A 13,956-nucleotide genomic window follows, 5' to 3' on the forward strand; every position below is an offset into this window, starting at 1 on the left:
TTCCTCACCCTCAAAAAGGAAGGGGACTCTAGAGTAGAAGGACAAAAGCAAGGGAAGTTCAAAAAGGAAATTAAATTAGTTGTCGCTGTTGCTCTGTGCAGAGGAAGAAACTCTGCCTCTGTTTAAAAATGTTTTCCTGCTAATTTTTGTGCCTGGTCTTCAAGATACAACAGCACCCCTGATCCCATGGTTGGCCACCTTTGTTACAATGCCGCGAAGAGTACACAAATAAATAATATGGCATCAAACAGGGTACTGAGTGGATACACTGGAGAATCTTTGGCGGTTTTGCTTTGTGGAATACAAGAACTTTTGCAACCCCAGCAGGAATGAAGAGACAGACACAGGCTTGGAATTAAAGGGCCATTTATTAACATGACCATTAAACATAAACCACGGCAAGGGCTAAGTAAGCGGTACAGGTCAAGCCATGGGATCACTCCGGACCTCTGCCTTGACCTGCCTGGGCAAGCCCCAAAGCCTTGGGTGTAGGCCATCTCTGAAATGGCTGCAACCCAGCCAGCCAGGCCATGGATCCCCTCATCAAGTACCTAACGCTCCAGCCATCTAGCATGAGGGAAGGCCTTGTACCTGAGGATCCCCGCAGGCACCTGCTCGTGTTATGGTAGCCATCAAAAGCATACCGCACTGATGGCAGACCCTGTTCCCCACCCATGGGGAAGCGCCACTTGGTGCTCACTGGCCCGCACCCTATTCCCAAAACTCTCCTTGCAGCAACTAACCAAACAGCACCACCCAAACAATACCTCTAAACACTGCCATTAGTGCAGGGTAGGCAAAAAAAACCCTGTCCCAAAAGCCAATCAGGGAAAAGGGGGGAAAATTCTTACCTGGAAAATTCTTACCTTGGGTGTAGGCCATCTCTGAAATGGCTGCAACCCAGCCAGCCAGGCCATGGATCCCCTCATCAAGTACCTAACGCCCCAGCCGTCTAGCATGAGGGAAGGCGTAACTGAGGATCCCAGCAGGCATCTGTCTGTGTTATGGTAGCCGCCAAAAGCATACCGCACTGATGGCAGACCCCACCCATAGGGAAGCACCACTGGGTGCTCACCGGCCCACACCCTATTCCCCAAACTCTCCTGCCACCGCCAGGGTCAAGCCTCTGCTTAGACCCTCATGCCCCACATATGGCTTAAAGCCAACTGAAGCCCTTGCCGCGGGTCATCCAAAAAAATGTCATTGCCCTCTGTCGACAGGTGTACACCATTGCCTCTGAAGAGGTGGGCAAATTTGGCCCTAATCCTTGGATGTGGCAAATAAATGCACAAGCCATCCCCCAAAGACTTCTTAATGGCGTGGTTAGCCTTAGGCTGGGCCCTCTCAATTGCCCTAGGATCTAAGGCTTCCTGCCAAACCCGTCTTTGTAGTGTCTCTGACCAAAATATAAGCACACCCAGCCATCGGCTGCTTATCATCTGAAGGTCTTCAGCTACCTGCACTGACAGGGCCTTACCCTGTATTAGCCCAAGGTCATTACCACCAAGGTGAATGACCAAAATGTGTGTGGGAGGACTCGTCCTTCTCCCAAACAAAAGCAGCAGTAGGCCCAGACATCTAAGGCCACGCTGTCCCTGCCACTCAACAGTGGCCACAGCACTCAAACCCATCTGTGATCCAATCTGTGTTCTCCTGGCTTGATAGGCCACCCAGAACACCATGCTGTGGCCACAAATCAGGATCCTCTTCCTCCCGTGGCCCGACATGACATCTAAGGAAAGAGCAATCAGTATGACCTTCTAAAACTGAGGCAGGGGACGGATATAAGTCTTAAAGGCTTGCAACCGCCACCTGCCCACCCTCTGTATTGCCTGGTGAGGATACCCCATAGCAGCTGCCGTGAAGGCAGCCCCAATCCTAAAGGAATGGAGGCCGAATTTGACCCCCGACAAACCAATTCTCTTTAGAGCTCTCTCTGTCACTGCCCAAAACTGATACTTAGTTAAGGGGATCTGATCTTCCTGGCTGAATAAGACACCCAGGCCTTCCCCACGAAGCTCCACATATTCCTTGAGGGCCTTAACAGGGCAAAGTTCCATTTCCCCACAGGAGCCCAAAAGCAAAGTACTCCTCCACTGCTGCTGATCCGTCTTGGACCGCTGAATATGAATGGAGACCTTATCTGTCAGTCTATGGAGAACATGATACGTTGAAGTTGACTCCAACCCCTTGCAACAAGAAATCCAAGCTCTCTTGAGTTAAGGTTCTTTAATGAGATACCATAGCTTCAGCATATATATGTCCATAGGTTACACAGAGGCAAGTAAAAGCATCTGGCTGTACACAGGTTCTTTGTTGAGAATGACGTATGGAGTGCTTGCTACAAAGTTTCAGTCCCTCTACGTAAGCCCCCCACCCTTGGTGCCCAACCAGCTGGGTACAGTCAGTGGGAGAGTAGGATGGAACTGTCCCAAGGCCGCTGTGGTGAGCCATCTCAGACAAGGGCGCAGCCTTCCCAGGAGCTGGACAGCTTATGTGAAAAACAGATACACACAGGAGATGATTGCAATAAATCACAAAGATGGAGGGACTGTGAACAACAGACCTGACATTTCTGCCCTCCCAAAGGCCCCCCTTTCACCCCCCAGCCCTGGCTTGTTGGGGTATTTCTTGTGGAAGTTGGCTGTAAGGCGGGGAGCATTAACGTGGGAATGTTCGACCCACTCCAGGAAGCTTTCGTCAAAGTCTTTCCACCTGATTAAGTAGTAGAGTTTTTTGTTTTTCCATTTGGAGTCTAGAATCTCTCCTACTTCATAGTGGACTTGGCCATCGACTAGGGTAGGATGTGGAATTCCTTTCTCTGGGTGCCTCTCATCAGGTGCGGGAGCTTTCTTTAAAAGACTAAAGTGAAAGGTAGAGTGCATCTGGCATAGATTCTTTGGAAGTTCAAGCTCCACCGTCACGTCGTTGGTCACTCTTTTGACTGGGAGGGGACCCATGTTCCTAGTTTTTTGCAGGGTTGCTCACTTCTGAAGTTTTTAGTGGAGACATACACCCGGTCTCCGGGCTGCAGGTTCCATTGTTCTGTTCGATGTCGATCTGCATATTTCTTGTAATTCTCTTTGCCTTTCTTTAAGGTCTCCTGGATGACATCCCACTGAGCTGTTAAGGAGGACCACCATTCTCCTAGGTCTCCTGCCTTATGAGATTCTGGGTTGGTGGCAAAGGGCAGGGCTTGTCCTTCGTATCCGTGTACTATTTTAAAGGGGGAGGTTCCTGTAGAACTATGCACTGCATTGTTGTATGCATATTCGGCAAAATGGATAAAGTCTGTCCAGTTGTCCTGCTTATAGTTGATATAGCAGCGCAAAAACTGTTCCAGCACCTGATTAGTGTGTTCAGTTTGTCCGTCTGTCTGCGGATGATGAGCGGAGCTTAATCCTTGTTCAATGCCTGCAACTTGGAGGAGCTCCCGCCAGAAGTTGGCAACAAATTGTATGCCCCGGTCCGAGATTACCTTAAGGGGGAAAGAGTGGAGTCTCACTACATGCTTCATGAACAACTTAGCCAGTTTTTTGGCAGTGGGAATGGTAGTACAAGGGATGAAGTGTGCTTGTTTGGAGAACAGGTCCACCACTACCAAGATACACGTGCACCCCTTAGAGGGGGTAGGTCGGTGATGAAATCCATAGAGATCACCACCCATGGCCTGGAGGGGGTTTCTAGTGGTTGGAGTAGTCCTGGGGGTTTCCCATTATGCAAACTGGGCAGGAGGATACGTATTGAGAGATGTCTCATCTCATGTTGGGCCACCAGAACTGGTGCTGTACTAGGTGGAGGGTTTTTAGGTAGCCGAAGTGACCAGCTAATTTGGCGTCTTGGCATTGCTGGAGAATTTCCTTTCGTAGACTGGGTGGTATGTAGAGTTTACTGCCCTTGTACCACTCACCCACCTCTGCTTGTGTAAGCTCACTTTTGGGCGCGCCTTCCCCCTCCTTTTCCACCTCTTCTTTTACCTGCCCCTTCCATGCTGAGAGATCAGGTTCTTCGTTGAGTTGCAGCTGCACTGTTTTGCTGCGGGTTGTCACTGCCCCTCCCAGTTGGGCAGGTGAAAATACTGTGTCAATGATATCTTCTTGCTGGCTGTCATGCTGGGGCATGCGTGAGAGCGCATCTGCTAGGAAGTTGGCCCGCCCCTGGAGGTAATTGAGCGTGAAGTTAAACTTGGAGAAGAATTCAGCCCAGCGGAGTTGTTTAGCATTCAGTTTCTGGGGGGTGCGGAGAGCTTCCAGGTTTTTATGGTCCGTCCAGACCTCAAACGGGTTTCTGGCTCCCTCTAGCCATTGCCTCCACATAGTGAGGGCGAGTTTAACAGCCCTCCTTTCCCCACATGCTCCAGTTGCATTCCGCATCAGAAAACTTTTTGGACAGGTAGGCACAGGGGCACAACTTGCCTTCCCCATCCAGTTGTAGTAACACTCCGCCCACCGCTGTGTCACTTGCATCGACTTGCACAATGAATTTGCGGTTCTCGTCTAGGTGCTGTAGCACCAGCTCTGAGACAAATTTGTTTTTTAGTGTCTCGAACGCTTGCTGACACCCCATGGTCCAAAAGGCTTGTGGCCTTTTCTCTAGCACTCCCTTGCCCTTGGTTTTTAGTAAGTCCGTTAAGAGTAGAGCTATTTGGGTGAAGTTTTCTATAAAGGGCCGATAGAAGTTGGCGAACGCCAGAAAAGATTGTAGTTGTCTCCTTGTTCAGGGTGCTCCCCACCCCTCCAGCGCCTGGATCTTAGCAGGGTCCATTTTTAGCCCTTGGCTAGAGATGCGGTAACCCAGATAATCCATCTCGTCCTTGTGGAACTCGCACTTAGACAACTTTATAGGCAGCTTATGCTTTATTAGGGCGCTTAACACCTTCCGGACCAGTTCAACATGTGACTTCCTGTACGCTGTGTAAATAAGCACGTCATCTAGGTAAACAACCACCCCTTTGTACAGGTATTCATGTAGTACTTCATGAATGACCGTCATGTACACGGCTGGGGAGCCTTTGAGGCCAAAAGGCATGACCAGATATTCAAATTGTCCTAGGGGCGTGTTAAAGGCGGTCTTCCACTCATCCCCTTCCCTTATTCTTACTTGGAAGTAGGCACCTTTCAAGTCCAACTTTGAAATTTTTTTGCCTTGAGCCACTATGCTAAGTAGGTTGCGAATTAAGGGGAGTGGGTAGGCATTTGACATTGACACTGCATTGATACCTCTAAAGTCTGTGCACAATCTCAGTCCCCTGTCTTTCTTTTTGACAAACAGGATGGGGGAACTAGCTGGCTGAATGAAGCCTCGCTCTAAATTTTTATCTATGAACTTTCTCAGCTCCTGACACTCAGCAGGGCTCATTGAGTAGAGTATACCCTTAGGCAGTTTCTCTCCAGGGATTAGTTTGATAGCGCAATCGGTGTTGCGGTGAGGGGGAAGTTCATCCGCCTCCTTTTCGCTGAAAGCTAGGTGGAGCTCCCTGTACTTGCAGGGGATGGCCTTCTCCTCCTCCTCGGTTAGTACGACGACATCTAAGGAGGAAGGCCCCGCCCCGCCCCACCCCAGTCCTCTGTCCACGCATGCGCACTGCACTGATTTCCTTTGAATTGGACAACCCCCTCTGACCATTTGATGTAGGGGTCGTGATCCCCGAGCCAGCGGCTACCTAGTATTAGGGGGTATTTGGCTGCATTACTATGTAGGGGCAGGCTTCCCAGTGCTTCCCCATCCCGGTTGGTACTGGCCCTGTTTCGTAGGGGGCAGAGCTCATGCTGGACCTGTCCATTTGCTCAAAAATAATTGGATCTTCCAGCTCGTGGGTTTTTAAGCCTAGTCCATTTACTAGGGTGGGTGATATGATATTTCGGGAACACCCCGAGTGTATGGGGGCTTGTACCCGTACATGACTCCCCCTTTTTGGGTTTACGAGAATTACTGGCATGAACAGCATGGCCCCCCTTTCCCTCACCTCGGGAGGGGTGGACTCTTTAGTGACCTTCTCTTCTCTTTGCCTAGGGGCCCATTGTCTAGGGGTAGGCAGAGAAGTCCATGTCAGGTGGGAAACCCCGCTCCTGGGGATTGCACCTAAGTCTGCCCACGTCCTTCCTCACAGCGGTATCGGGTCCAGAGACCCAGGTGGTTGATTGGAACGGCCCTCCACCTCCTCTCCCAGTTGGGGCGACTCCATCGGTGTAAATTCGGTAGCCATCTTTCTGGGGTGTAAGTTGAGAGGGAGAAGAAGAGGATTCTCAACAATATGTCAGTCTATGGAGAACAAGATATGTTGAAGTTGACTCCCACCCCTTGCAACAAGAAATCCAAGCTCTCTTGAGTTAAGGTTCTTTAATGAGATACCATAGCTTCAGCATATATATGTCCATAGGTCACACAGAGGCAAGTAAAAGCATCTGGCTGTACACAGGTTCTTTGTTGAGAATGACGTATGGAGTGCTTGCTACAAAGTTTCAGTCCCTCTACGTAAGCCCCCCACCCTTGGTGCCCAACCAGCTGGGTACAGTCAGTGGGAGAGTAGGATGGAACTGTCCCAAGGCCGCTGTGGTGAGCCATCTCAGACAAGGGCGCAGCCTTCCCAGGAGCTGGACAGCTTATGTGAAAAACAGACACACACAGGAGATGATTGCAATAAATCACAAAGATGGAGGGACTATGGACAACAGACCTGACATTATCCCCAATAAACTTAATATCCTGGGCTGACAAGGCCGGACCAGAGGTGTTCTTGCGAGACATGGGTACCAACTCACTGACCTACAGGGCCCCAAAGAAGGCAAAGAAGGAGATGGGCTGCCCGGTGTACTCCATCCTACAAACTTCCCTAGACCAGCCCTCCAACATTTTATGTATCCTGAAAGCTCCTGTGAATTCAGGAAAGCCGCCTGCCTTACTGGCAAAGGCTAAAGCAGCAAGCTGCCCCCGAATGGACTTTACCCTGCCCACGCTGCACGACAGAAACGTGCATCAGGTGTTCAAGTGGGATGGGCCATAACTGTTGAAGCCCAGCCGACTTTCTAAACCCATTAAGCTGCCCCACCACACAGTCATAGGCCCAGCACATGCTGGGGGCTATGGACAGTTGGATCGTCCTGTTTACTTCTGCTGTCAAACTGCCAAAGCTCTTGTGGCATCCATGTTGGCTGCCGATCGACCCAAGGGGCAAGCTGCCAGAATCAGTCCATCTACTGGTGAGACAAAACATCTGCCACACCATTGTTAACTCCCAGAATGTGTCTGGCCCTAAATAAATTGTTTAATTGGAGGCATTTTTAGAGTGAAGGCACACACCAGCCTCATCACCCTAGGGGATTTAGATGGTAAAGAGTTGACCACCTGCACCACTGCTAAGTTGTCACACCAGAAGTGGACCAAGTGGTTGGCCAACTCCATACCCCAAAGCCACTCAGCCACCAATAAGGGAAAAAATTCCAAGAACGGGAGGTCTTTGGACAATCCCTGTGCCATCCAATCTGCAGACCAATGGTCAGCACACCAGTGGCCCCGAAAGTAAACTCCAAATCCCATAGTCCCTGAGGCATCAAAAGTGACCAAGTATGCCAGACCTCTAAGTCTTCACGCATGCCCCTACCAATCTTCAAATGATGGTGGGGCAACCACAAGGTTCCCCTGGGCCGATTCCAGATGACTAACCTTAAGGCGCTTCATGCCGCCCTCTTCCGGATCGCGATGGGGAAAATGCGAAATATCGCGTTTCCTCGCGCGAGTTTTGCGCGTTGTCGTGCAAAACTCGCGTGAGGAAACGCGATATTTCGCATTTTCCCTGTCGCGATCTGGAAGAGGGCGGCATGAAGCGCCTTAAGGTTAGTCATCTGGAATCGGCCCTGGTGTCACACAGCTGTCTGAGGAAGGCCCTACCCGGGCAACCACCTTACAGGCAAAATTTAAATGGCCAACTAACGGCTGCAGTTCCAGAAGGGAGGCTTTACCCTTACTCCTACAGTCCTCTAACCGGGCTCCTAAGTCCTCCACCTTTTGAAGGGGCAACCATAAGGTTTGCTGCCCCATGTCCAATTCAGTGCCCAAAAATGTTAATACCACGGAAGGATCTTCCATTTTCTCATGCTGCAAAGGAATCTCCAGTTCCTCGGTCAACAGAGACCCTCCAGAATGCTGTCATTCACTGAGCTTCCTTGAGGAAAAGACAAGTGATGAATAAGACAGAATTCTCTAGGCGCCTTTAGCAACCACCCCAAAGGAAAAACCCTCAAGGGAGGGACCGGAGGGGCATCAAAAGCCCCCCAAATCATACCCTCAGTGCATTCCTTCAGGATTTTAGTCTGGACCACCTCTTCCATGCCAGCCACCGATCAAAGGTCGTTTGCCATGAAAGGTGTCGTGCCCTGAAAGGGGATACGGAAGCCAAACTTAAACCCAAAAAGTTAATATGTGGCATTGCAATGCCTTGGTTAAGCAAGTACCCTCAGCTGTACTGGGCAGGGGCCCTTTTCCAGCTGACTGCTGACCGCCCCAGCTTCCGGAGCGTATACTGCCCAGCTTGGCCTTGGGGAAAGCTGCATACGGGTGTGCACCAGCACAGGAAGGGCACTCATGCTTGTATTTACAGTCATTCCTGTTGCACACCCCCTTGGACGTAAAGTCCCCACAAAGCAGCCAGAATGAACCTGCTGCCCCCGCAGGAGTGCAGGTACCTGAGGCTTGTGAAGCCCAGAAAACCAAGTGACCACTGTCCAACATATCACCTAGATTCGATTTAGCAGGGGCCATCACCTGTAGCCACAGCTGCTGGTGGATTGGGTCCCATGGAAGGCTTGGGTTCAAGGCCGCCTGCATGTGAAATTCTTCATCATACTGCAGCCAAGCTGCCCCTTCAAAATCAGTGTAATCCCTGTAAATGATGTTCATGTACTGGAAGAGAGGGAGAGCCTTCCAGGGCTGCGCTCTCGCCAATACCCCTACGTAAATAAGAAAGCTGAGCAACCAATGGGACCAAGTCTGGTAAATTCATCTCTGCCTAACCTTTTCCTTGTCCCTCTTATCTAGATCATCTTTATCCTTCTTCTCCAGCTCCCTTAAGAGAAGTGTGAAGACGTCCACATATTCCCCCTTTTTAATCTTGTCTTGGGTGGCCTGTGTTAAGTGATCCCCCAGAGGCAACGGCATATCCCCAAATGGCAATGCCCTATATGGAACCATGCCATACACGGGGGACTCATAAGGAACTGGGCCCCATTGAGGGCCATAACCATAAGGCCACCCTACTGCAGAAAAAGGGGTAGGCCTGGGTATCTCCACTAGTACAACTCCCTTGGGCAGGTGTGACCTGGACATGTTGGTGACTCAGTGGTGAAACCAGGCCAAGCAGATAGACCCACCTAAGGCCAACCCTCCACGGGAGATGAGAATGAAGATGTAGAAGCTGCAGACCCAGCAGAAGCTGGTTGAGCCCAAGGCCAGTTGCAAGCTGGCTGCAGTAGAGCTGACTTACCCAGAGATACTGCTGGTTTGACTGCTATAGTCACCTGCCCACTGTCCATTGACCATTCCTGCTCGACACCCACAACTCCCCAGTCAATGCCATTGGCGCATGGCTGCTGCCACCATCACCCGCCGCCTCTCTTGATGACCTGGTAATCTTGTCAGTCAGGTCCACTGTCACCTCAGCATGACCAGATTACAGCAGCCTAGGCCAGATCCGCTACCAGCCATCAATTGTGTGAATCTGGTAGAAAGATCAGATCACTTCTTAGACTACTATGTCCTGCCTGACAGCTGCGCAGGTTTCAGCAGATGAAACGACACAGGTGGCATGAGTGATGTGAGTGACAAAAATTAAAAACAACCTTTTTGGCCTACAAATGCTGCAAAATTGAGTGTGTGTGTGTGTGTGGGGGGGGGGGAGAGGTGGTTTAACCAGCCATGACCCTGGGACTATAGATCCTTGCTAAGCTTTAGCAATAATCGCTGCTGTTGCTGTAAGTATTCTCTCCAAATAAAGTGAAACAATGGGGTGAAGGAGGCCTAGATAGGCTGGAGGCCTGCAGGGGCTAGGCCTAACCTGCTTCAGCCCTCTCAACTGATAGAAACAGATAGCCCAGCATTTACTTCATCCCTTTGACCTCTTTATCATCCTCAAAGGATGAGTCTGCAGGTAGCTACACAAGCCCCACCAAAATGACTGATAGCAGGAGGCAAATCCTCCCAACAAAGTAAAACAGGAGGCAAATCAGGCCGCACAAATGCCACACTCAAAATGGCTGCTGTGCATATTGCAGATGCCTTCACAACATGGCTGTACTGCCAGGAGGCTAAGAAGGACACTGCTTGCCACTCTCAAAATGGCTGCAATCATCTGAATAAACTACCAAGCCCTCCTGCAAAATGTCCCCTGCTGCCTGAAGGCCAGGGCCGAGCTATTGCTGCTAGAAATACTTCCTCCCAAGTAACTGTAAACTTAAAGGAGGGAAAAGCCTAGATGGGAGGGGGGGGCTACCAGCATCCACCCTGCTAGGTCAGTAGCAATAAAGTATGAATTAATCCACCCCTCAGATGGCTGCAACTCACCCCTGTGGCCTACAGCAAAGCCTATTGCTGATGCTAGAAGTACCCTCTCCCAACAAAGTAAAACAGTGTTGGGGGGAGAGGTGCCTAGGTAGGCCAGAGGCCTGCAAGGGCTGGTATAACCCTGCTTCAGCCCTCCTGACTGATGGACAACAGGCCCCAAATGTAAATAAGAAAAAGCCTCTGCCAAACCCCTGAGCCTGGCGCTGGGCCCTGGCTCTCCTCCTGGAGTGTGAAGGGAGCAAGCAGGGGAGCATCACAGCTTCTCCAAGGCAGCTGGCACTGCATAACCAGGAGGGCCTTTGGTAAAACAGCCTCAGAGGAGCTTGGCTGAGACAGCTTGAGATGTGCTCTGCTCAGGCTGAGCAAGCGAAGCAACTGACGCCGGGGGAAGGCAGAGCCGCCTGTAAAAGGCTCTTGGCTTTGCCCTCCCGGCAAAGCTGCAGATGTCCAGGAAGGGAGCCTGTCTCCATTCCTCCGGGCAGGGCAGCAAAGGATTATTCCCAGCATAAACAGCTATGCTGCTGCTGGGACAGCCAAATTTTCTAAATTAAATATAGACGCATACCTTTATTCTTACAATAAGAAAAGATACATTTTTTTTCTCAATCAGCTATGAACACTAGGCAGGCAGCATTCTCCTAAGGTTGCCAATGCGTTGGAAATTTCTGCAGATTTAGGGGAGGTCCTGGGGAGGGGAAAGAGTTCAGTGGCCATAGGGTTGCCCCTACAAAAGTACTATTTTCTCCAGGGGAACTGATCTCTGTAGTCCAGAGATCAGTTGTAATTCTTCAGGCCTCACACGGAGGCTGGCAACCCTATTGTAGCTTTAAGCACAACCTATATCACACTTCTTTCTTATATTAAACCTTCCCCTTTGTTAACAAAAACTGCTTCTTGTACATTGGGACCATCTTTCTTGGTGATGCCAAGTGCCATCAAGGGGTGACTGATGATGACTTCTTCTGGGATTTTCAAGGAAAGAGATTAATAGAGGTGGTTTGCCATTGCCTGCCTCTGCATAACAACCCTGGTCTTCTTCAGAGAACTCCCAACCAATCACAAACCAAGGCTGACTCTGCTTAGCTTCCGATAGCAGGCTTATCTGGCCTGTCCAGGTCACCTTTCTTAAGCACATCTGAAGCAATCTGAGCTTCAATTTGTAGTACAAATCTTGGTACCTTGAATGTCCCTCTAGCCAATCATGATAAGAGACACATACACACAGAGTCCTGTAGATGAAGTACTCTAGAAGTGTTTATTAAACAATGGAGGAACGATGGTTACACAGAGAGTAAAAGATCTCCTCGTGCCCAAAGCTCATCAGAGCTACAATAGCAGTGCAAAACAATTAATACCTTCTGGTTAATTATAATATTTGTTATCTTACTGGCTCAAAGAATACAGGGGCCCCCCATTGGAAGAAGAGGGTGACCACCTGTCATGATACAAATGTCTAGGGGTATTCTGATTGGAAGAAACAACTTAGGTCAACAACATAGTTACAGCATTACAAGATTGCAATTTCTTATCTGTCCTGGTTGTTATCTCTGGAAGGAACATCTTCATTCCTTTCTCACACTTCTCTTTCATAGGCTCCTCATTCATGCCGAGTGGGTGCGTTGACATCACCTGTGAATCACTAGCAGCTCTCTTGGACAGGTTCCGGCCTCTGAGGACCCTGACCAGACACCTTCCTCTCCTCCCCGGCTTGTGTATGGACTTCCCTTTCATTCCCTACCACTCCCAGTCCCCGCCCCCCAGCTGCCTTAGGCAGCCACACCTGTCGGCGTTCTAAGCCTTGCCCTGATTGCCCTGTCTGTGGACAGCATCTGGCCTGCCCTTCTGCTCCTTCAGTCTGTCTACTCCTTTCCTGCCTCCTCTCTTTGCTCACTGGGTGGCTGGGAGGCTGCCACACGGGTGCCTGTTCAGCAGCTGGGCCCTGCCTAAGTTAAGCCAGTGTTACTGCAGCCAGCCTGCTGGATGGGACTCTGCGTCACGGGTTATCTGACAGTGTGGGCATTACTTGCTCCTGTGCTGGAGTGCCATCCTGGCTTTCCACCCTCCCCTGCCTGCTCTCCAGGGCTGTGATGGCCTGTCAGTGCTGCCTCCTGTTCCTTCCACCATCCTCCGGGCTGTGGGCCCTGTTGGTCAGCGCGGCGGTGGGGTCAGTGGTCTCAAGGACTCTGCAGCTGCCGGGAGGCTGGCTGGGTTCTCTGTCGGTTGCCGCAGCCTTGGGCACTGCCCCCTCTGCCCTCTTGGGCACCACTGCCTCTCTGCCAATGTCATGGTTTCCCCAGCACTTTTGGAAATTGCCATCACCAAGCAAGTACCCCTGGCCTGGGGCCATGTTGACGAAGCTGCTTGTGGGTCGCCTGAGGCACACGGCTCCGAATGAGCTCCGGAGGCTGGCCCTGGTGCCAGACACGAACAAATTCACACCCTGGACTCACCCTGAATTCCTGGACATTACAATTATTTCTCTAATATTCTTTTGTGCAGGCTCCTATAATTATCCCTGTCCAGCTAGCCAAAGGCAGCCAGTCTAACCCCCTCTGCTGGCTCAGAGGCTGCCCACTCTACCATTCTCTTCTGGAACCAGCCAATTATGTCCTTCGCACCTTCCAAAGCTCTGCCTGAGGTCCTCCTCTCTCTCCATCTCTGGACCATCAAAGCAGACAATATACTCTACCCAGCCTTGGGATAGGTAAACCTCTTCTCTGTTCACTCCTTTCTCTGGAGACATTCCTTCCCTCCTCCTTTAAATCTCTCCCCCCCCCCCCGGCCGCCATTCTCACTCACACTCTCACTCACTTCTCCTTGTGGCCATTCCTAGGTGCAGAATTCCCTCTCAGGCAGAGACTTGGGTTTCTTTTACTTGCTCTCTTCTTATGTAACTTTTCATATGCATGTGCCTTTGAACACAGCAACTGCACCGTTCTTATGCTTGAGTACTTTTGCAATTCCTGTACCCCTCTATCTCCCTCATTAATATTACTACTTACATTTACAAAAACACTCAGAGTAGGTATTTTGGTTTGAGCTAGGGCTATAAGGTAACATTTCGATTACATCTGTAAACAGCCATAATAGTATTAGTAGCACTTATGAACACGGGCTTGCAGGCCCGGCGCACTCATTGAGGCCAGGTAGGCAGTGGCCTCGGGCGTGAGGGCACTGAAGAGGCGCCGGAGGGGGTGTCGGGGGCGGAGGCATGTGCAGCGGAGCTGACGTGACTGGGCTGCAGCTGCTGCTGCAGCTAGCCAGCCCCGTGCCGCCGCCACCACACGCCCCAGCTGGGCGCAGAAGCCGCGAGCCGCTGCTGGGGCGGCATGCGGAGCATGGAGCAGCCTCTGCGCGCCACCCCAGCAGCGGCTTGCGGCTTCTGGGCCCGGCTGGGGCATG

The sequence above is a fragment of the Eublepharis macularius genome, chromosome 6 (genome assembly GCF_028583425.1).
Source record: "Eublepharis macularius isolate TG4126 chromosome 6, MPM_Emac_v1.0, whole genome shotgun sequence".
NCBI lineage: Eukaryota > Metazoa > Chordata > Lepidosauria > Squamata > Eublepharidae > Eublepharis > Eublepharis macularius.